The 25,339-nt window shown below is 43.4% G+C and overlaps 1 protein-coding gene across 3 annotated transcripts in view; it reads left to right on the forward strand.

Moving 5' to 3' along the window:
* LOC148031634 (DNA polymerase delta catalytic subunit-like) overlaps positions 1–25,339 on the forward strand; it is a 261,645-nt gene that overhangs the window by 8,395 nt on the left and 227,911 nt on the right. The window contains exon 2 of one of the 3 annotated variants that reach the window (XM_087685223.1): positions 18,444–18,520. The exons of the other annotated variants lie outside the window; for them this stretch is intronic. The gene's annotated coding sequence lies outside the window, so the exon portion shown is untranslated. The remainder of the gene's footprint in view (positions 1–18,443; positions 18,521–25,339) is intronic. 3 annotated transcript variants of the gene reach the window in all.

Raw genomic sequence — 25,339 nt, forward strand, 5'->3', positions numbered from 1 at the left:
TCCGAAGTAGTGCCTGAGGAAGCGCCTTCGTAAACAAATCCGCAAGATTATCCTCCGTCTTGCAATACTCCACAGTGATGGTCTCATCTAGAAGCTTTTCTCGGATGAAGTGGTACTGGATCTCTATGTGCTTTGTCCGGGTATGAAAAACAGGGTTCCTTGCCAAGGCAATGCAACTCTCATTGTCACATCGCAGCAATGTAGGACGAGTCTGGGGGCACCCAAGCTCCTCCAATAATCGCCGAAGCCACACAACCTCGCATGTGGTGGAAGACGCGGCCCGATACTCCGCCTCAGTAGACGAAAGGGCTACCGTGGGCTGCTTCTTGCTACTCCATGAAATAACACCTGCACCGAAAGTAAAACAGTAACCTGTAGTAGACCGCCTGTGGTTCACATCACCGGCCCAATCCGAGTCGCTCCAACCTGCAAGTACAAGATCTGACCCATCTGTCCCTGCGGGGTAATGAATCCCTAAATCAGACGTCCCCCTCAAATACCGAAGTATCCTCTGAGCAGCCTGCCAATGCACCGTCTTAGGTTCACTCATGAACCCTGCCAAGAGCCCAACAGCAAAACATAGATCAACCTTGGTGTTAAGAAGCCAAATCAAAGACCCAATCAATTGTCGATAGCGGGACGCATCCGCCAAAGGAGAAGCTGAATGGGAAGTGGCCTTCCAATTCGGATCCATAGGAGTAGATAGGGCCCGACAATCCTTCATCTCAAAAGACACCAAGAGCTCCTGTACATATCTCTGTTGAGAGATAAAGATCCCCCTCTGAGACTGATAAATCTCATGGCCCAAAAAGAAATGGAGTAGACCCAAGTCCGTCATCTCGAACGTCCGATGTAAAGCTGACTTCATCTCTTGGACCTGCTGTGCATCATCACCTGTGACAATCAAATCATCAACATATAAGACAAACAGCACACAACCATCCTCGGAAGTGTGAACATACAGCTGTGGTTGATATCCCAACTGAGATTGGAGGAACGAATCAATCTTCTCGTTCCATGCACGCGGAGCCTGCTTGAGGCCATACAAGGCCTTCTTCAACCTGTAGACTTTTCCATTTGAAGAACCAAAGCCAGGAGGCTGCTCAACATAGATCTCCTCCTTCAAATCACCATTGAGGAAGGCCGACTTCACATCCAACTGATAAACAGGCCATCGCCTATGGCCAGCCAAAGCAAGAACAGCTCTAATGGTCGCCATACGAGCTGTGGGGGCAAAAGTATCATGACAGTCAATACCTGGGCGCTGTGCAAAACCTTTAGCAACAAGGCGAGCCTTGTGCTTATCCAAAGAACCATCGCTAAGGTATTTGGTCTTGAAGACCCACTTAACTCCAATCATCTTCTTCTTCGGGGGGCGGGGCACGAGTGACCAAGTGCCATTCCTCTCAATAGCCTCCAACTCAGCTTCCATAGCTTTCTTCCATGGTGCGGACTGTAAAGCCTCCTTCACGGAGGTGGGCTCTCGATCCTGCATAACACGGGTCATCAAACAATAGTTGGAGCAAACAAGCTCCGTAGAATGTGCCTGGTGCCTCCGTGACCGCCGCGGACCATCCTGCGGTCCCCACTCCTCAGGAACCCCCTCGATCCCTGAATCACGGAGCGTGTCACAGGCCCAGCGAGGAGGAGGCCGAACCTCCCCTCGTCGTTCTCCATCAGCAGAAGACTCTGGAATATCCACCGGCGGTAACTCCTCAGAGGTGTCCGGTGGAACAGTAGACTCTGTGTCAGAAACATAATCATAATCAAAAGGCACGGGCTCTAGTGGAACTGTAGAAGGAGCCCAACTCTCCCCTAGATCCCCAAGAACGGGATGCTCCTCACCCGTTGAAGTAGCCCGAACCTCCACAAACCGCACATCACGGCTAGTGTACACATCCCGCTTGACGGGATCATACAGTTGGTAGCCTTGGGACTGGGAGCTGTAGCCAATAAATACCTGTTTTCGGGAAGCTGCTTCAAATTTATCACGGTGAGCCTTGGGAATGTGAACATAGGTATCACACCCAAAGACTCGAAAGTAAGAAACATCTGGCTTCGTCCCAAAATAAGCCTCAAATGGGGTCATCCCTTCCACGGCCGAAGTAGGGGGATCGATTAAGGATGTGGATTGCAGTAGCCACAGCCTCGGCCCACAGAACCTGAGGGGTCTGTCGGTGCTCCATCATGGTGCACGCCATCTCGATCACACTGCGGTTCTTCCGTTCAAGAATACCATTTTCTTGAGGAGTGTTGGTATTGGCAAACTCCTGGTGAATTCCTTTATCTGCACAAAACTGAGCAAACTCATTAGAAACAAATTCACCTCCCTTGTCGGATCGCAAGGTCTTCAACTTCCGGCCCGATCGGTTCTCCTCAAAGAGAAGCCAATCCTTGAAGTGTGAGAAAGCTTCTGACTTTAATGCCAAAAAATAGGCCCATGTCATCCTGCTGTAGTCATCCACGATCAGCATGAAGTACGAGTTCCCACGCAAGGACTCATTCCTCATAGGGCCACATAGATCCGTAGATACTAGCTCCATCGGTGAAGTAGATCGCCGCGAAGCTGTGTGGGGAATGGCATCCCTATGTTGCTTCCCCCGAATGCAGGAGACACATGGCTGCTGGCTCACCACTATATCCGGCAACCCTCGAACAAGCTGTCCACGTGACGCCCTCCGAAGATAGTCATAGTTCAGGTGACCAAATCGAGCATGCCATAACTCTGACTGTGACTGAGAGGTAAGAAGAAGAGTAGAGAGGGCGGTGGAAGACTTCAGTTTGTAAATGCCATTCTCCTCATATCCGGATGAGAGAACCTTCCTCGATCCACGATCAAGGACTCGCACCGTACTACTGTCAAACTCCACCAAAAGGCCAAGGGAGCAGATCTTATGAACTGAAAGAAGATGGTACCCTAATCTTGGTACATGCAAAACCTCTGAGGTATGGGTACCACCTCGCCCATCGGGAATAAGCTGCATCTTACCCCGACCTGCAATAGAAACGGAAACTGTCTCCAATGAGAATCTGCCCACGCGAGGGTCGCAACTGGGCAACACCATCTGATGAAGGAGTCATGTGCCGTGAGGCACCACTATCAACAATCCACTCTTGAGCCTGGGGAGCCGTCATCGCAGCATCAGAAGCATTCGGTGAAGCGTCCTCAATGACAGCTAGATGAAGAAATGCAGCTGATGAGGGTGCAGCCACCGCTCCAGAATCCTTGGTGTCCTTCGTGTCTTTGTCAGGGCAATCCTTCTTCCAATGGCGAGTCTTTCCACAAATATGGCATGTGGAATCTTTGTCCTTGTCCTTCTCCTTGTCCTTCTTGGACTTGTTATCCCCCCTTCTTCTTCTTTTGGTCCTTCCCCTTCTTCTGAGAGGCTTGACCTGTCAACGCCTCCGACTTGGAAGCATTCTGTCCCTTTAACTGTTCCTCTTGGTCCAAGACCATAGGAACCAACTCTTCCCACCGAAGAGTAGACTCTCGCCCCGAAGCTATAAGGGCAGAGTAAAATGTACCGAATCGTGGCGGCAACTGGGACAATAGTGTGATCGCCATGTCTTCGGAGGAAATCGGCTTCCCGGCATTTTGAACCTGCATCTGAAGCTGCCTTAGCTTGTTAATGTGCTCCCGCAGCGAAGAAGACTTATTTACGGACAAGGTTCGCATTTGTACCTCCAAAGAAACCCGCTCCATTAGGGTCATCCGATTGTACATCTGATCAAGCTCCAGCCATATCTCCCGAGCCAGCGTCAAGTGCTCGATGTGAGCGATCACGGCTGTAGTGCATGATAGAAAGAGAAAGGATCGAATCCTGGTATTCAGTTTGTCCCAATGAGACTGGGCCTTGGCCAACTCCGCACGAGCATCGGAAGAGAGTTTGGACTCATCTCTTACCGAGGGCCGGTCAATCTCCTCTTGTACCAACTCCGCCAAATCATAGGACTCAAGGATGGCCAACATCATGACGCGCCAAATGCGGTAGTTGTCGCCGTCGAGCTTCTGATCTGCAGGAAGAGCCGGTAAGACAGCAGGCACCTTCCGGTCCATAATTGCCTGGAACTCCAAGTCAATCTCTGTAGACATCTTCACGTGCAATGCCTTCACAAACGCAAAAGCAGCCCCCTCTGACTGGGAAAACTCAGCCTGCTAAGGCTCTTCCGCGTCCTGAACCTTCTTCACCCGCCGGAGGCGATGAAAAAGCAAAACCTGCACTTGTAGGCTAAAAACTCAAACTTCCTCTGCGTCAAACAGCAGTAAACAGCAGCAAATCCAACACCTGTACTCCTTTCCTGTGCGCCCACACTCGTTTCAGCCTTGTTCCAAGGCGCAGCCCTCCTGTCTACCCTTAAACGCAAAAAACGCAAAAAACGCAAATTTGTGTCGCGATGGAATCTCCTCTTTAGGTTGATTTTGCGCTTAGTCAGCCCTCAAACACTGCTCTGATACCATGTCAGAGTGCAGCGCTGCGGAAGCGTAGGACTGAGAGAGAGAGAACGCAGAGAGAGAAGAGAGAGAAAGAGACAGTGGACGATGAAGATCTGCTGTATAAAGAATGCTGAATACAAAGATATGCAGATATATACACGGGCGCAGTGTGCTGGACTGCGTGTCTCCACCTCGACGATGCAACCTGCTGTTCACCTCGAAGTCCGCTGCAGTCTGCACTGTCTGCTATCTGAAATCTGCGAACAGAGACGGAATCTGCGTGTGTCACCGGTCTGTAATCTGCGAGCAGAGAAGTGTACGAGACTGCTGAAAGTGCCAGGTATAAATAGCTGAAAAACCGGGGGAAAGAGGGCGCCAAAAATAGCCAGGCGGCTGCATTAAATGCAGTCGACTGCCTGCTGCAGGTCGGACTGCCACGTGGCAGTCCGACTGTGCAGTCCAACTGCCAGTCCGACTGCACCAGCCTGCTGCCCCTGATCAGGCTATGATCTGATCTCTAACATAATCATGTCATTACCACTCTCTTCGAGGAGAAAGGTTGGTTTCAAGGTTCCATTGCCAGGATACCAATAACTCTATTGAAATGATGGACTCGAGGTACTTGATTGAAGTTTAGAAGCTTTGCTTTAGTGCTAACATTGTATTTAGTTGAGTGTTACAGCAAGAATGCCTTCAAATAGTAAGATGGGATCAAGCAGTGATGAATGCCTATGAGTATGAAAATTCTCATGATGAAGGGGGAAATGCAATGTTTGATCTTGAACAATGCACGCAGCATGGATAATAAGCTAATAATGTTGATTTAGACTAAGGTTCTTCTTGGTCTTTAGAAGCTAATGATCTATAAAAGGAAGAGGAATTTGATAATCAATTTTAAAGACCAACTAAGGACAATAGCTTTAATGTTTGTGCAATTGGCAAATGATCCTTAGTACATGTGCTTTTTGAAGAGGAAGGCAATAAAGACAAGAAGATAAAATTGTTTTCAAGAGCTTAGGCAGAGCAAGATGCTCCGAAGGAAGGGCAATTGATGCATATGCAAGGTCAACTTTGAAGTGTCAATCCAATGCTTTTTAGATAGTAGGGCATGCATGCAACGAGGGGGTAGCCAAGGTACTTCGGTGATGGCATTAATTTCCATGCCATGGTGGGTTAAGGACTGCATATGCGGATGTATGGGATAGCTCCTTATGGTATGCAATTGTCACGGGGACATGAAATTTTGAGATGCTCTCATCTTGCCGGTAACATTTCATTAAGATATTAATCAAATGTGTAAGGTGGTTTAGCACATGTGATGTACATGGTAGTTATTTCATGGTAACAAGCCAAGGATCTTGAGGATGCAGTGGGTGTAAAAGGCAAAAGTTGTAATAAGTTATGCGTGACAAGTACTAGGTGGTACTTGGGGTGTCAAATTTGGGCTTAGACAAATTTATTGGCCATTAACGTTAGTGGTGACATTAGAGATTAGGCATTAATTTATTAATCAATGCTAGTCTAATGGTTAATATCTGGTTAGAGATAATTGGAAGACAATCCTAGCCAATTTAATTATTGATTGGTGGAATTAATTTTTTGAGCATTAAAATAAATATTAAATTAATTTTTAAAATATTAATATTAAATTAAAATTTAAAATATTAATATTAAATTTATTTTTAAAATATTGATATTAAGTTTTTTTAAAAATTAATATTTTAAAAATTAATTTAATAAGTTGGATAATGTTGAAAAATGAGATTGGAAGGTTGCCATTTGACAAAACTTGCCCATGCAAGTGAAAAAAACGTTTTTAGGGGTTGATGGAAGTCAATTCTAGCCATTGTGAGAGAAAAGAAAGCTGCTAGAGAGTAAGGAGATGTTGATGATGTGATTTGACAATATGTAACAGTAGTTTGGAGCCCTTCAGGAGCAAGTGATAGCATACTGGAGGGGATAATAGTCTTTCTGGTGGTTCTAAGCTGTAGATGATAGCTTCCATGGCTATTTGAGCATGACGACAGTAGATTTTCAGTGTTTCTCGCGATAAAACTCTGAAATTTCTCTCTATAGCATTCTCTCTCATCCCCCAGCCATCTCTCAAGTTATCTCAGCATTTTCTAGCAGTTTGAGCCATCAAAGAACTTTTTTTTACTCAATCTCTGCTATAAACTCTAATTCACAGTAAAAATTAGGGTTTGATAGCCACCTCGGGATGCATGCTTAAAATTGAGGGCCTTGGATTTGAATCCAACAGTTGCAATCGAGGAACTTCAGGGAGATTTAAGAGGTCAGTCGGCCAATATCAGATTTAACATTGAATTCGTCTTTCAAGGAGCAGGTGAAGGCCAATCCCCAAGTAAACTAAGGAGCAAATTGGTTTGGAGGCTTGTTGGCCAGCTTTGACAGCAAGAGACACTTGGATTAGGGGATGAAGATCAAAGGATCTCAGTTGTACAATTTGGAGCCTTCCAGGTGTAGGTGATAGCAGCCCAAGGTCCTTCGGGTGTAGATGACGGCATACATGAGAGGATAGCAACCTTTCAGGTGGTCTTAAGCTGTAGGTGATAGCTTTCATGGCTGTTTGAGTAGGGCAGTGGTAGTTTTTCAGCCTTTCTTGCAGTGAGACCCTGAAATTTCTCTCTCAACAACATTCTCTTTTATCGTATAGCCATTTCTCAAGTTATCTTAGCAAAATCCAACCATTTGAGTTATTAGAGATAGAGATATTGAAAAATTTCTATTGTAAATTCTAATTTATAGCAAAAATTAGTGCTTGACAGCCACTTTGGGATGCATGCTTAGAATTGAGGGCATAGGACTTGGAATTCTAGTAGTTGAAATCAAAGAATTTCAAGGAGATTCAAGAGGCTAGCTCGCCCATATTAGATTTGGGGCTTAATTTGTCTTTCAAGGAGTAGAGAGAAAACCAATCCCCAAGCAAACCAAAGGGCTAATTAGTTTGAAGACTTGGATTAGCATAGATTAGAGAATCTTAGTTGTACTCCATCCATTTGCAATAAAAGCTAAAGAAATAGTGCAAGGAGTGCCAATGTTGGGGCCAACAGGTTTTCCATTGTCCAATATTAAAATGGTAAAGTGTGTAATTTCAGTTTATGTGAATTTTATGCTTGTTGTAGTTGTTGATTAATCTGTCAGAGTGCAGCGGTGCGGAAGCGTAGGACTGAGAGAGAGAACGCAGAGAGAGAAGAGAGAGAAAGAGACAGTGGATGATGAAGATCTGCTGTATAAAGAATGCTGAATACAAAGATATGCAGATATATACACGGGCGCAGTGCGCTGGACTGTGTGTCTCCACCTCGACGATGCAACTTGCTGTTCACCTCGAAGTCCGCTGCAGTCTACACTGTCTGCTGTTTGAAATCTGCGAACAGAGACGGAATCTGCGCGTGTCACTGGTCTGTAATCTGCGAGCAGAGAAGTGTACCAGACTGCTGAAAGTTCCAGGTATAAATAACTGAAAAACCGGGGGAAAGAGGGGGCCAAAAATAGCTAGGCGGCTGCATTAAATGCAGCCGACTGCCTGCTGCAGGTCGGACTGCCACGTGGCAGTCCGACTGTGCAGTCCGACTGCCAGTCCGACCGCACCAGCCTGCTGCCCTTGATCAGGCTATGATCTGATCTCTAACACCCCCTCTCAGAGCCTGGGCAGGGCAGAAGCCTGAGGGATCTGGAATGTCTCCGAAGTAGTGCCTGAGGAAGCGCCTTCGTAAACAAATCCGCAAGATTATCCTCCGTCTTGCAATACTCCACAGTGATGGTCTCATCTAGAAGCTTTTCTCGGATGAAGTGGTACTGGATCTCTATGTGCTTTGTCCGGGTATGAAAAACAGGGTTCCTTGCCAAGGCAATGCAACTCTCATTGTCACATCGCAGCAATGTAGGACGAGTCTGGGGGCACCCAAGCTCCTCCAATAATCGCCGAAGCCACACAACCTCGCATGTGGTGGAAGACGCGGCCCGATACTCCGCCTCAGTAGACGAAAGGGCTACCGTGGGCTGCTTCTTGCTACTCCATGAAATAACACCTGCACCGAAAGTAAAACAGTAACCTGTAGTAGACCGCCTGTGGTTCACATCACCGGCCCAATCCGAGTCGCTCCAACCTGCAAGTACAAGATCTGACCCATCTGTCCCTGCGGGGTAATGAATCCCTAAATCAGACGTCCCCCTCAAATACCGAAGTATCCTCTGAGCAGCCTGCCAATGCACCGTCTTAGGTTCACTCATGAACCCTGCCAAGAGCCCAACAGCAAAACATAGATCAACCTTGGTGTTAAGAAGCCAAATCAAAGACCCAATCAATTGTCGATAGCGGGACGCATCCGCCAAAGGAGAAGCTGAATGGGAAGTGGCCTTCCAATTCGGATCCATAGGAGTAGATAGGGCCCGACAATCCTTCATCTCAAAAGACACCAAGAGCTCCTGTACATATCTCTGTTGAGAGATAAAGATCCCCCTCTGAGACTGATAAATCTCATGGCCCAAAAAGAAATGGAGTAGACCCAAGTCCGTCATCTCGAACGTCCGATGTAAAGCTGACTTCATCTCTTGGACCTGCTGTGCATCATCACCTGTGACAATCAAATCATCAACATATAAGACAAACAGCACACAACCATCCTCGGAAGTGTGAACATACAGCTGTGGTTGATATCCCAACTGAGATTGGAGGAACGAATCAATCTTCTCGTTCCATGCACGCGGAGCCTGCTTGAGGCCATACAAGGCCTTCTTCAACCTGTAGACTTTTCCATTTGAAGAACCAAAGCCAGGAGGCTGCTCAACATAGATCTCCTCCTTCAAATCACCATTGAGGAAGGCCGACTTCACATCCAACTGATAAACAGGCCATCGCCTATGGCCAGCCAAAGCAAGAACAGCTCTAATGGTCGCCATACGAGCTGTGGGGGCAAAAGTATCATGACAGTCAATACCTGGGCGCTGTGCAAAACCTTTAGCAACAAGGCGAGCCTTGTGCTTATCCAAAGAACCATCGCTAAGGTATTTGGTCTTGAAGACCCACTTAACTCCAATCATCTTCTTCTTCGGGGGGCGGGGCACGAGTGACCAAGTGCCATTCCTCTCAATAGCCTCCAACTCAGCTTCCATAGCTTTCTTCCATGGTGCGGACTGTAAAGCCTCCTTCACGGAGGTGGGCTCTCGATCCTGCATAACACGGGTCATCAAACAATAGTTGGAGCAAACAAGCTCCGTAGAATGTGCCTGGTGCCTCCGTGACCGCCGCGGACCATCCTGCGGTCCCCACTCCTCAGGAACCCCCTCGATCCCTGAATCACGGAGCGTGTCACAGGCCCAGCGAGGAGGAGGCCGAACCTCCCCTCGTCGTTCTCCATCAGCAGAAGACTCTGGAATATCCACCGGCGGTAACTCCTCAGAGGTGTCCGGTGGAACAGTAGACTCTGTGTCAGAAACATAATCATAATCAAAAGGCACGGGCTCTAGTGGAACTGTAGAAGGAGCCCAACTCTCCCCTAGATCCCCAAGAACGGGATGCTCCTCACCCGTTGAAGTAGCCCGAACCTCCACAAACCGCACATCACGGCTAGTGTACACATCCCGCTTGACGGGATCATACAGTTGGTAGCCTTGGGACTGGGAGCTGTAGCCAATAAATACCTGTTTTCGGGAAGCTGCTTCAAATTTATCACGGTGAGCCTTGGGAATGTGAACATAGGTATCACACCCAAAGACTCGAAAGTAAGAAACATCTGGCTTCGTCCCAAAATAAGCCTCAAATGGGGTCATCCCTTCCACGGCCGAAGTAGGGGGATCGATTAAGGATGTGGATTGCAGTAGCCACAGCCTCGGCCCACAGAACCTGAGGGGTCTGTCGGTGCTCCATCATGGTGCACGCCATCTCGATCACACTGCGGTTCTTCCGTTCAAGAATACCATTTTCTTGAGGAGTGTTGGTATTGGCAAACTCCTGGTGAATTCCTTTATCTGCACAAAACTGAGCAAACTCATTAGAAACAAATTCACCTCCCTTGTCGGATCGCAAGGTCTTCAACTTCCGGCCCGATCGGTTCTCCTCAAAGAGAAGCCAATCCTTGAAGTGTGAGAAAGCTTCTGACTTTAATGCCAAAAAATAGGCCCATGTCATCCTGCTGTAGTCATCCACGATCAGCATGAAGTACGAGTTCCCACGCAAGGACTCATTCCTCATAGGGCCACATAGATCCGTAGATACTAGCTCCATCGGTGAAGTAGATCGCCGCGAAGCTGTGTGGGGAATGGCATCCCTATGTTGCTTCCCCCGAATGCAGGAGACACATGGCTGCTGGCTCACCACTATATCCGGCAACCCTCGAACAAGCTGTCCACGTGACGCCCTCCGAAGATAGTCATAGTTCAGGTGACCAAATCGAGCATGCCATAACTCTGACTGTGACTGAGAGGTAAGAAGAAGAGTAGAGAGGGCGGTGGAAGACTTCAGTTTGTAAATGCCATTCTCCTCATATCCGGATGAGAGAACCTTCCTCGATCCACGATCAAGGACTCGCACCGTACTACTGTCAAACTCCACCAAAAGGCCAAGGGAGCAGATCTTATGAACTGAAAGAAGATGGTACCCTAATCTTGGTACATGCAAAACCTCTGAGGTATGGGTACCACCTCGCCCATCGGGAATAAGCTGCATCTTACCCCGACCTGCAATAGAAACGGAAACTGTCTCCAATGAGAATCTGCCCACGCGAGGGTCGCAACTGGGCAACACCATCTGATGAAGGAGTCATGTGCCGTGAGGCACCACTATCAACAATCCACTCTTGAGCCTGGGGAGCCGTCATCGCAGCATCAGAAGCATTCGGTGAAGCGTCCTCAATGACAGCTAGATGAAGAAATGCAGCTGATGAGGGTGCAGCCACCGCTCCAGAATCCTTGGTGTCCTTCGTGTCTTTGTCAGGGCAATCCTTCTTCCAATGGCGAGTCTTTCCACAAATATGGCATGTGGAATCTTTGTCCTTGTCCTTCTCCTTGTCCTTCTTGGACTTGTTATCCCCCCTTCTTCTTCTTTTGGTCCTTCCCCTTCTTCTGAGAGGCTTGACCTGTCAACGCCTCCGACTTGGAAGCATTCTGTCCCTTTAACTGTTCCTCTTGGTCCAAGACCATAGGAACCAACTCTTCCCACCGAAGAGTAGACTCTCGCCCCGAAGCTATAAGGGCAGAGTAAAATGTACCGAATCGTGGCGGCAACTGGGACAATAGTGTGATCGCCATGTCTTCGGAGGAAATCGGCTTCCCGGCATTTTGAACCTGCATCTGAAGCTGCCTTAGCTTGTTAATGTGCTCCCGCAGCGAAGAAGACTTATTTACGGACAAGGTTCGCATTTGTACCTCCAAAGAAACCCGCTCCATTAGGGTCATCCGATTGTACATCTGATCAAGCTCCAGCCATATCTCCCGAGCCAGCGTCAAGTGCTCGATGTGAGCGATCACGGCTGTAGTGCATGATAGAAAGAGAAAGGATCGAATCCTGGTATTCAGTTTGTCCCAATGAGACTGGGCCTTGGCCAACTCCGCACGAGCATCGGAAGAGAGTTTGGACTCATCTCTTACCGAGGGCCGGTCAATCTCCTCTTGTACCAACTCCGCCAAATCATAGGACTCAAGGATGGCCAACATCATGACGCGCCAAATGCGGTAGTTGTCGCCGTCGAGCTTCTGATCTGCAGGAAGAGCCGGTAAGACAGCAGGCACCTTCCGGTCCATAATTGCCTGGAACTCCAAGTCAATCTCTGTAGACATCTTCACGTGCAATGCCTTCACAAACGCAAAAGCAGCCCCCTCTGACTGGGAAAACTCAGCCTGCTAAGGCTCTTCCGCGTCCTGAACCTTCTTCACCCGCCGGAGGCGATGAAAAAGCAAAACCTGCACTTGTAGGCTAAAAACTCAAACTTCCTCTGCGTCAAACAGCAGTAAACAGCAGCAAATCCAACACCTGTACTCCTTTCCTGTGCGCCCACACTCGTTTCAGCCTTGTTCCAAGGCGCAGCCCTCCTGTCTACCCTTAAACGCAAAAAACGCAAAAAACGCAAATTTGTGTCGCGATGGAATCTCCTCTTTAGGTTGATTTTGCGCTTAGTCAGCCCTCAAACACTGCTCTGATACCATGTCAGAGTGCAGCGCTGCGGAAGCGTAGGACTGAGAGAGAGAGAACGCAGAGAGAGAAGAGAGAGAAAGAGACAGTGGACGATGAAGATCTGCTGTATAAAGAATGCTGAATACAAAGATATGCAGATATATACACGGGCGCAGTGTGCTGGACTGCGTGTCTCCACCTCGACGATGCAACCTGCTGTTCACCTCGAAGTCCGCTGCAGTCTGCACTGTCTGCTATCTGAAATCTGCGAACAGAGACGGAATCTGCGTGTGTCACCGGTCTGTAATCTGCGAGCAGAGAAGTGTACGAGACTGCTGAAAGTGCCAGGTATAAATAGCTGAAAAACCGGGGGAAAGAGGGCGCCAAAAATAGCCAGGCGGCTGCATTAAATGCAGTCGACTGCCTGCTGCAGGTCGGACTGCCACGTGGCAGTCCGACTGTGCAGTCCAACTGCCAGTCCGACTGCACCAGCCTGCTGCCCCTGATCAGGCTATGATCTGATCTCTAACATAATCATGTCATTACCACTCTCTTCGAGGAGAAAGGTTGGTTTCAAGGTTCCATTGCCAGGATACCAATAACTCTATTGAAATGATGGACTCGAGGTACTTGATTGAAGTTTAGAAGCTTTGCTTTAGTGCTAACATTGTATTTAGTTGAGTGTTACAGCAAGAATGCCTTCAAATAGTAAGATGGGATCAAGCAGTGATGAATGCCTATGAGTATGAAAATTCTCATGATGAAGGGGGAAATGCAATGTTTGATCTTGAACAATGCACGCAGCATGGATAATAAGCTAATAATGTTGATTTAGACTAAGGTTCTTCTTGGTCTTTAGAAGCTAATGATCTATAAAAGGAAGAGGAATTTGATAATCAATTTTAAAGACCAACTAAGGACAATAGCTTTAATGTTTGTGCAATTGGCAAATGATCCTTAGTACATGTGCTTTTTGAAGAGGAAGGCAATAAAGACAAGAAGATAAAATTGTTTTCAAGAGCTTAGGCAGAGCAAGATGCTCCGAAGGAAGGGCAATTGATGCATATGCAAGGTCAACTTTGAAGTGTCAATCCAATGCTTTTTAGATAGTAGGGCATGCATGCAACGAGGGGGTAGCCAAGGTACTTCGGTGATGGCATTAATTTCCATGCCATGGTGGGTTAAGGACTGCATATGCGGATGTATGGGATAGCTCCTTATGGTATGCAATTGTCACGGGGACATGAAATTTTGAGATGCTCTCATCTTGCCGGTAACATTTCATTAAGATATTAATCAAATGTGTAAGGTGGTTTAGCACATGTGATGTACATGGTAGTTATTTCATGGTAACAAGCCAAGGATCTTGAGGATGCAGTGGGTGTAAAAGGCAAAAGTTGTAATAAGTTATGCGTGACAAGTACTAGGTGGTACTTGGGGTGTCAAATTTGGGCTTAGACAAATTTATTGGCCATTAACGTTAGTGGTGACATTAGAGATTAGGCATTAATTTATTAATCAATGCTAGTCTAATGGTTAATATCTGGTTAGAGATAATTGGAAGACAATCCTAGCCAATTTAATTATTGATTGGTGGAATTAATTTTTTGAGCATTAAAATAAATATTAAATTAATTTTTAAAATATTAATATTAAATTAAAATTTAAAATATTAATATTAAATTTATTTTTAAAATATTGATATTAAGTTTTTTTAAAAATTAATATTTTAAAAATTAATTTAATAAGTTGGATAATGTTGAAAAATGAGATTGGAAGGTTGCCATTTGACAAAACTTGCCCATGCAAGTGAAAAAAACGTTTTTAGGGGTTGATGGAAGTCAATTCTAGCCATTGTGAGAGAAAAGAAAGCTGCTAGAGAGTAAGGAGATGTTGATGATGTGATTTGACAATATGTAACAGTAGTTTGGAGCCCTTCAGGAGCAAGTGATAGCATACTGGAGGGGATAATAGTCTTTCTGGTGGTTCTAAGCTGTAGATGATAGCTTCCATGGCTATTTGAGCATGACGACAGTAGATTTTCAGTGTTTCTCGCGATAAAACTCTGAAATTTCTCTCTATAGCATTCTCTCTCATCCCCCAGCCATCTCTCAAGTTATCTCAGCATTTTCTAGCAGTTTGAGCCATCAAAGAACTTTTTTTTACTCAATCTCTGCTATAAACTCTAATTCACAGTAAAAATTAGGGTTTGATAGCCACCTCGGGATGCATGCTTAAAATTGAGGGCCTTGGATTTGAATCCAACAGTTGCAATCGAGGAACTTCAGGGAGATTTAAGAGGTCAGTCGGCCAATATCAGATTTAACATTGAATTCGTCTTTCAAGGAGCAGGTGAAGGCCAATCCCCAAGTAAACTAAGGAGCAAATTGGTTTGGAGGCTTGTTGGCCAGCTTTGACAGCAAGAGACACTTGGATTAGGGGATGAAGATCAAAGGATCTCAGTTGTACTCCTTCCATTTGTAATATAAGATAAAGGAATACCACAAGGGGCGCCAATTTTGGGGCCAACAAGGTGTCCAATGTCCAAGATTAAAGTGGTAAAGTGTGCATTTTCAGTTTATGTGAATTTTATGCTGCTTGTAATTAGTACTTAATCAGGCTATTTACCACCCTATCTAAGGAGGAAGGCTGGTTTTAACAGCAATCAAATGCAACCAATGGGTGGTGTACAAGATCTAGTGTATCTGGGTATGGCTAGTAATAAGCATAACCCTATGTATAGCAATGTTGGTATGATGCTAGGGCACAAAGTGGTAAGTTTGGCAATGCATATATGCAGCCCACTGTGTTAGGTCATGCTAATACTCAGTATAGGTCATGAGGGAAATGCATTTGTTAATACATGTAATGTATGTGAAAATATATCTTGGTATGGCTGGTAGTATATGCAAATTTCCATGCACAATCACATTGCAATAGTCCAATGTATGCAAATATGAATGATCCTAATGCATTTGGTGCTTCTAGCATGTTAGGTATACGTGAAGGGCTAGTCAACTGGATGCGAGGTTTCATATTGGTTAAGATAGAATTGCAACAATTCTTTGATCTCCTTCCCTAATCCAAGCGTCTCTTGCTGTCAAAACTGACTTGCAAGCATCCAAACCACTTTTCCTCTTGGTTTGCTTGGGGATTGACCTTCACCCTACTCCTTGAAAGACAAATTCAGTGCCAAATCTAATATTGGCTGGCTAATCTCTTGAATCTCCCTGAAATTTCTCAATTTCAACTGCTGGAATTTAAGTCCAAGGCCCTTAATTTTGAGCATGCATCTTGAGGTGGTTGTGCAGAGATTGAGTAAAATATCTTTCTTTGATGGCTCAAACTATTGGAAAATGCTGAGATAACTTGAGAGATGGCTGGGGGATGAGAGAGAATGCTGTAGAGAGAGAGAATTTAGAGTTTCATTGCGAGAAACACTAAAAAATTGTTGTTGCCCTGGTCAAATAGCCATGCTAGTTTTAAATGAAAATGAAACTTCATCACCCTTGAGCCTGCAAAAACCTTTTGTATTCTTCGAATATACATGCTTTGTCGCTATGCAATGTGTCTTAACAAGAATATGCAGTTGAAGATGAACTTTGTGCTCAATCAAATAGGATTTGAGAAAAGATGGAATGTGAGATCCATGCCATGGAATCAAACAAGCAATGCTCTACACGAAAAAAATGGATGCACTGGAAAAAATAGTGCCTTGCCTATCTACATGTGCTTGTACGTCATGCTAGATGTAAACACAATTTCTTGATTAGATTAAATCCTTTATCTGACCCCTCATCTCTCGGCAAGACAAATATTGTCATCCACTCCACCCACCCGAAATCTCACGGTCACTCAAGAAAAATAATGGTCCTCAAGATGTTGACAAAAAAAAGAACCCATCTCACAATTGGTGGTGTTCTTCATGACCCTCAAACTCACCCAACCACCTTTCCCACTCAACTAGAGGCTCCTAACTTAGTGATGAAAAATCCCAAATTTTGTGCATGTAAGAAAACTGTGCATGCACAATGAAAGGTTCTCTCTCAAGTGCGCCTGCATCTAAATTTTACTGCATATAGCTGTAGTGGGTATCATGCAATGCTAATGCTCAACAATGGTGCAAGACATGTATCAACCCAACCCTTGGCATGGAAGTAATTGGAAAAATTAGGAGATGACCCTCGAATGCTATCAAGTTCCACACAGCTATCACCTACAGCTTAGGACCACCAGAAAGACTGCTACCCCCTTCTATATACTATCACTTGCTATTGAAGGGCTCCAAACTACTGTCACATGTTGTAAGATTGATCCATGGTGGTTGCAAATCACATTAGCAGCATCATCTACTTGCTCTCTAATAGCCTCTTTTCCTCTCACAACGGCTGGAATAGACTTCAACCAACCCCTAGAAACGTTTTTTCCACTTATATGGGAAAATTTTGCCAAGTGGCAGTCTTCTAATCCCATTGTCCAACTTATTAAATTAATTTTCAGAATATTGATTTTAAAAATAATTTAATAAATATTCTAGTGCTCAAAAAATTAATTTCAGAAGCCAATAATTAAATTGGCTAGTCCAATTTGTTTTGCAAGTATCTCTGAGTAGTTATTGATCCTTCGACCAACATTAATTAATTAATGCCTAGTCTCTAATGTCACTACTGATAGTAGTGGCCAATAGATTGGCCTAGGTCAAAATTTGACACCAAGTACCACCTAGTACCTGTCCGGCATAACTTATTACAACTTTTACCTTTGGCACCAACTAATATCTCGGGATTCTAGGTCCCATACTATGAAATAATTGACTTGCACCGCACATGTGTAAGTGATATTAGCACATTTGATTAACTTTTAATCAAATGCAAAGCAAAGCAATTAAATTTCATGTCCTCTGACATTCTATGTACTTCTAGGTGAAGTTTTAGTGTTGTTTCAACTATGATGGAGGCAATGGATAGAGCAGGGTAACTTGGTATATCATCCTCAATGTTGCACTTTATCTTGATGTGCTTTAGTTACAACTGACTTTGGATTGGGCTCATTCAGGTTGAGTAGAGCATAGAATATCTAGAGTACTGCTTGATGCTCAAGGGGGAGGTTGCACCTCCACTTTCATAGTATAGTGATGGACAACTAGATTATGTAGTGGATCTCAGATGTACTTAGTTTGTATCCAGTGTACTGCATGTTGATCGTATTTTCGCCATTGGGATCACTATTTAGTGTACTAGTCATTGTGAGTTAGTATGCATATGGTATGGTTTGCATGCACCTAGGCTCTGAAACTATTCATTCGCAAGATTATTGACATATATGGAATACATGAAATGTATGTTTTGATGTGATGTACATTTGCAAGTATGGAATACATGAATGGTATGCAATGTACATTTACAAGTGATACAAAAGTACAATTGCATAAGTTAGATGTGGTTTGTAATTGATGTATACTTTACATGACTTTCATGTGGTACATCATTAGTATGAGATATTGTTTATGCTCAGTTTATGCATTAGAATGCCTTAATGGTCGGAACAGTGTTGGATTTTGGCATGTGGATGTGTCCCTTATGATTCTGATAGTGGTTATGATTCATGTGTGTGGATTGTAATTGGTTTAAGTGATTGGAATTTCATATGCAAAGGGCATGAGCATAGTTAAGCAATAAGTGTATATGTTGTTTGACTACTATGCTAGCATGTACTTTCGGTAGTGGCAACAGATGCTTTGATACATTATAGTGCAATCGAGGATGATTGCAAGGATTTCAAGGGGGTGGTTTATTGAGGACGTGAAATTTTATTGTTTTGCTTGGTATTTGATTAAAAGCTAATCAAATGTGCTAATGCGACTTGCACCTAGTGCAGGTGACAACAGACTGGGAAGGAGCAACGGCCTTTGTGGTGGTCTTAATCTACAGATGACAGCTTTCATGGCCGTTTGAGTAAGGCAGCAGCAAATTTTCGGGCTTTCTTGCGATAAAACTCTAAAATTTCTCTCTCTATAACATTCTCTCTCATCCTATAGCCATCTCTCAAGTTATCTTAACAAAATATAGCCGTTTGAGCCATCAAAGGTGGAGATATTGGAAATTCTTTGCTTACACCCTAATTTATAGCAAAAGTTAGGGTTTGATAGCCACCTTGAGAGGCATGCTCAGAATTGAGGGCCTAGGACTTGAGTTCCGACAACTGAGATTAAAGAATTTCAAGGAGATTCTAGAGGCTAGCCAACCCATATTAGATTTGGGGCTTAATTTGTCTTTCAAAGAGTAGAGAGAAGGCTAATTCCCAAGCAAACCAAGGGAAAAATTGGTTTGAAGGCTTGTTGGTCAGTTTTGATAGCAAGAGGCACTTGGATTAGCGGAGAAAATCACAAAATCTTAGTTGTATTCCATCCATGTGCAATAAAAGCTAATGAAATAGTGTAAGGTACTAGTTTTGGGGCCAATAGGTTCTCCATTGTCCAAGATTAAAGTGGTAAAGTGTGCATTTTCAGTTTATGTGAATTTTATGTTTGTTGTAATTGTTGATTAATCAGGTCATTACCACCCTCTCCGAGGAGGAAGGCTGGTTTTATGCAACATGTGAAGCTTCTCGCACACCGCTGAAGCTATTCTGTAGGGGGTGACCATTGGTAGAACCTCTTTAGAAATGCATTGGAGAAGAGTGGAATATGCACGAGCAACATCGTAATCCCATGTAAGCACAATTTCCTCATGGTTGACAGGGTCCCAATCGTTTGGAAGATGAGTGGGAGGTTGGGGTCACTCAATAGCTCTTGGAACAATGTACCATAATTGCTTTTGCACAAACTATGCTTTCATGACAACATTCCATGCGAGATAATCAAGGCCATGAAGTTTGTTATCAGTAGAGCAGTAGGGAGGTGCCATGTGGAGAGGATAGGAGGAGAAGATGAAGAAGAGAATCAGATAGAGAGTACAGCTAGAGCACAACACAGATTGCACTTGCAGGAGCTCACACGTAGTGTAAATACAGCTGATCACAAAATGATTGCTGCAGCAAAGAAAATCTGGTAAAAAACAGGCAACAGAGCCTAAAAAAATAGTTGCCCCGTGAACAGTCTTCTACACTTCCATGGTTGCACCTACTTCTAAATGATATCAAACATCCATGTTCGGTCCTAGAGTGGTGTTTTCTGTTGTTGGTGACCAATTTCTGCTTCAAATTGGCATGTTCCAGCCATCGGAGCCCTATGTTTTCTGACCTACAACTTGCATTTTCCAGTGAGCTGCCTGCATTTTCTATTTTCTGCATTATTTTTATTCAGTGACTACTGCATTTAATGCTCATACTGATTGCATTTTACTGTCCAGCATCTACATTTGCAGATTTTTTCCCTCTTGTAGGAATGCATATACCAAACATGAGATATTCGCATACAATAGTGAGTCACCACTGTGCAGGCACTAGCACCGGCTCCCTCTCTCCATCAGTACTTGCAGTGAAAGGATGCAAATGAATGAATGAATGAATGTGGAGGAGGGAGCTGAGAATAGATAGGCAAATGCACCAGGTCGGCCAGCATTGTGGTGGCCTAAAAGTAAAGTTGGCTAGCCAAAAAATGCTAGAAACCACAAAAATAGACAATAGAAAAATGGCTAAAATATTCTCATGTGCCAAGTCTTCAAATACACATGCATAGACGCACTCTTGAGGTGACTAATTTGTTAACAATAGTCACATGCTTGTTAGTGGGGTTACATGATAGAGATTTAGTATCCAAAGATTAGTGAGTCAAGGATGTTCGTCAGCCCCTTCTTGGTTTTATTTGTAGCAAAGGCCACAAGTTCTTTTTTGACAAAAGCATCTACTTGTATTAGAGGCACTTGGTTACTTGTCCTCGAGTTCGAGGAGCTCCTTGATGTGGAGTTTGCGGATAATACATCAATTTATGTAGACATGAATGAGAGCAACTTTAGGGCCTTTGTAGTAAGCATGGATATTATCAATGGAGCATTTGGTGCTTTAGATTAACTAACACAAGTCATATGCATTTTGTGTATGTGACATAAAATAGTTGGGCTAGCAACCTCTTCTTGAGGCCACATAGGATATCTTAGTTTGCATGTGAGAATCGACATCACTTTAGAGTAACCTTTGGCACCTGAAACCAGCCTTTCTCCTCGGATAGGGTGGTAAATCCTTGATTACAACTTAATTACAGTAGCAAACAATAAATGCAAATCTGAAAATACAAATTTACCTCCTGATCTTGGACAATGCACACCCGATTGGCCCCAAATATGGTGTCCCTTTCGATATTTCTTTAGTATTATCGAAGAAAAAGTTGACTTACAATGGGATTCTTCCAATCCCTTTCAGTATGCAAAGTGACCAGTAAGTCTTCAATCTATTTTGCCCCTTGATTCGGACACTCAATTGGCCTTCACCCACTTTATAGACGATGGGAATGCCCCTAATTCAATGGCTGGCTAGTCCTCCACCTAAATTCAGCTGAAATTCATCTTCAGCCTTGTTGAATCCAAGTCTTGGAGCTTCCAATTTCTGGCACGCTTTCCAAGGCTGTTGCTAAACTCTAATTTTTGCTGTAAATTAGGATTTATAGTAGAGAAATTTGCAATTTCTCAGCCTCCAAGGTTCCAAATGCTGAGATCTTCGGAGTAAGGCTGTGAAATGGCTGGGAGATGAGAGGGATAGCTGTAGAGAGAGAAAATTCAGAGTTTTGTCGCGAAGAATGACTGAAAATCAGTCAAGTGCAGCTGTTGCCTTGCCACAACAGCATGTAGATGCAAAAAACTGAAGAAAATGAGTCGTTTACTGTCGCTGCCATGCCTCAACAGGCTATAGATGCTATCTCGTACTGTTGATTGGTCTTCTTTTGCCCTTGGCTGTCTTAGAAGGCCCTCCAATGGCTGCAAATCAGACCAGCAACCTCCCCTCCCTCTCTCTTGTAGGCTGAATTTATAGAAATGCCTCTTTGCAGCCTCTAAAGACGTTTTTCAGTCTTGCATGGGCATTTTTGATAAGTGGTAGCCTTTCCAAATGGTTTTTTCAGTATTTTTCATAATTAAATATTAATTTTCAGCCTTAAAATACTGAAAATTAATCTACTAATTATTTTGGTGCCGTGGAAAATAATATGATTGGCCAATAATTAAATTGGCTAGGCAACTTAAATTCAGTGCAGTATATTTTACTTTGGCACATTGCAATGCAATCGAGGACAATTGTAAGGATTTCAAGGGGGTGGTCTATTACAAGAACATGAAATTTTATTTCTTTGCTTAGCATTTGATTAAAAGTTAATCAATGTACAAATGTGTTGCACATGTGAGGTGCTAGTTAATCATCCCACAATATGGTATTGAAGACCTTAAATATCAATTGGTGCCAAAGACAAGTTGTAATAAGTCATGCCTGATAGGTAGTACTGGGTGGTACTCGATGTTGGATTTAGGCCTTATTGGCCACTGATATCAGTGGTGACATTAGAGACTAGGCATAATTAATTAATTAATGCTAGTCTAAGGGTCAATAATTGCTCAGGGATACTAGGGAGACAAATTAGCTTAGCCAATTTAACTATTGGTTGGTAAAATAAAATTTCTAAGTACTAGAATAATTATTAAATTAATTTTCAGAATTAATATTCTGAAACTTGATTTAATAAAGCGGGTAATGTTGGAAAATGGGATTACAAGGCTGCCACTTGGCAAAACTTGCCCATGTAAGTGGAGAGAAGGCTGTTGGGGGACTGGTGGAAGTCTACTCCAGCCATTGTGAAAGAGGAGGAGGTCGTTGGAGAGGGAGGATAGGCTACTAAACTATTCTGCAGCATTGAAGATCTGCCTAGAACATAGTTATTAGGTGCGAAAGGTACAATACTGTACGGTACTAAATGGTACCTTAAGATTTTATAAGGTAAAGTTCGAAATTAACACAAAAAAAAACTTGGGTATTTTGGACTAAAGATAATAGAATAAGTATATAAAGTCTAAAGAGCAATGCCATCAGAGTATACAAGATGATTACTTGAGGGTAACATGCCAAAACCTCTATGGTATATGTCTAATGCGCAATATGTGCTAAAACATACAAGTTACAAGTACATAGATGAGATTGGATACATTATACATAAATGATCATACAAGTAAGAGAAATGTAGACTTGGGAGAGAGAAAGGGGGGTGTGACAAGCTTGATTATGAGAGAGAGAGAAAGAAAGAAAGAAATATTAGTGTCTTCTGAGGCCAAAATTGGCCTATGAGGTAAAATCATGTGCAATTTTGATTGCCACTGGATATCAAAATGTGACATGTTGGAAGTGATATATTGTAAAAGAAGCCAAGGCAATGTACAAGACCAAATAGTGCTTGTTTTGTATTAGTACCCATGTATCCAAGGGCGGTGTGCTGCTTTGATCTCCTCAGCTCCCTAGACTGTCACCCTCTTTATGTGGGTGCTGTCTGGGTGGTCACTGAAACCAGCCTTCCTTCTTGGAGAGGGTGGTAATTCCCTGATTAAGCACTTAATTACAACAATCAGTAAATAAACATAAATTGAAATGTACAACTTATCTTAATAATCTTGGACAATAGACATGCAGTTGGCTCCGAAACTAGTGCCCCTTTCGATATTTATTTAACTTTAATTGCTAATGGATTGAGTATAAGTTGAGATTCCACAATCTTCTTTGGTGATCCAAAAGTCCCTTGCTGTACATATGATCAACAAGCAATTTGGGTCAATTGACCCTTGATTTTCACCCAAGAATTGCACAAATGGAACCACCAATCGGCCAAATGTTACCCCAATTCATAATGGATGTTTTGGCATTTGAAATCCCTATCAATTCCACGAATTTCAGGTGCTGGTCTTAGTGTACGATGCCTTCTCCTGTTGGCACAGTTCTCAAAGGCGGCTATTGCTAAACCCTAATTTTTGTAAAAATTTAGGGTTTATAGCAAAGATCTCTCTATAAAAATTTAGGGTTTACATCAAAGATCTCTCTGCTGTCCACCAAATTTGGCTGAGGTTTGCTCAAGATGACTGAAAAATGTAGAGATTTCTTGAGAACGGGTTGGAAAAGGTGAGAGAAAGCTAAGATGAGAGAGAGATCTGATTTTCTTCGTGAGGAAACCCTAATTTTGCTTGTTGCCTACTCCAACTTGCATTTAATGCAGTCATTCACTTATTGCCAAACACCTATACAAATACCTCTCCACCATGCTGAGGCTTGCACATGGTTGTCTTTTACAACAAATTGCCGTTCTCTCTCTCTCCCTCAAAGTTGCAAACTAATTGAATGGGTGAGACCCAGCCCCCAAAAACGTTTTCTTAGTTTGCATGGGCATTTTTGCCAAGTGGCAGCCTTCTAAACTCATTTTTCAGCATTAGCCAGACATTTAATTAATTTTCAAAATTAAATAATCTTGAAAATTAATTTGAGCCCTTTTTGACCCTGCCCAAAATTAAATGTGCTTATCCATAATTAAATTGGCTAGGCCATTTGCAACCTAGAGTGGTCCCCAATCCTTGTAGACTCTTAGATTAGCATTAATTAATTAATTAATTAATGCTTGTCCCTAGGATCACCACTAACACTTATTGGCCAAATAACTGTCCTAGGGTCAAAAATGACACCAACTGATCTCCAAAGACCCCGGCTGGCATAACTTATCATAACTTTTGCCTTTGACATCCACTACATCCTCAGGGTCCTTGGCAGGTTACCATGAAATAATTGCCATGTGTATCATATGTACTAAACAATCTTGCACATTTGATTAATAACATAATTAGATGTTGTTAACAAGATTAAAGCATCTCAAAATTTCATGTCCTCGAGGTCTTTGTAGTAAGAAAGGTCTACAATGTAGTGGAGATTTGGAGGCAAATAAAGTTAAAGATAAAGTTTCCATAAGTTTCTTGGTGAAGCTTTAGCATCGTTTCACTGATAGATGCAAAGTGGATGACTTGGCAAACCATCCTCAGTTGTTGGAGCTTTACCTAGATGTCTTTCAGGAGCCGACTTCAGTTCGAGCTCAATCAGGTTCAGTAGAGCATGGGTCTAGAGTATTGCCTATTGCTCAAGGGGGAGATAGGACTTCCACTCCTCTAGTTATGGATAGCTTTCGTATGTAGTGGATCTTGGATATATTTGGCATGCATCCAAGGTATTGTTCTGACAGTATGTTTGCCATGGGGTCACTACTCAGTGTACTAGTCACTGTGAGATGTATGCAGATGAGTATGGTTGTTACTGTGGCTCTGAGACTATACTTTTGCATAAGTTTGGGATCAATTAATGATCAATTGGGCATGAGCTTTTTCCTCAGCTTTGAGATCAAATTTTGATCAGTTTCCGCTCGTTTTTTGATCAGCTTGAGAACCGTTTATGGTCACTTTTGGGATCAGTTTTGGATTAGTTTTTGAAATGAGTTTGTGATCACTTTTGTAGCAGTTTGTGATTAGTTCTTAGATCAGAAAATGATTAGATTATGCTTAGTTTTCAATGGATTACAACTGGTTCCATGGGTGGCAGTATGTTAGTCAATGCCATTGACAATATCAGCCATGGTTTATGCTGAGAATATGCTTTACTATGGTTGCGAAGTCAAAACATTGAGAAGCATGAGTTATGGATGCATGCAATTGTTAGCAGCCATGTTTGTCATGCCTTGTCATATCTTACCTATGAGTCTCAGTTTGAGTCAGACGAGGACTTTAGGAGCTTTGACTTGTCTATCACTTGTTTTGACGGAGGAGGTAGCTCAT

This window comes from Lygodium microphyllum, chromosome 9 (assembly GCF_053477565.2).
Source record: "Lygodium microphyllum isolate KBCC chromosome 9, Lygodium_microphyllum_v1.1.10, whole genome shotgun sequence".
Classification (NCBI taxonomy): domain Eukaryota; kingdom Viridiplantae; phylum Streptophyta; class Polypodiopsida; order Schizaeales; family Lygodiaceae; genus Lygodium; species Lygodium microphyllum.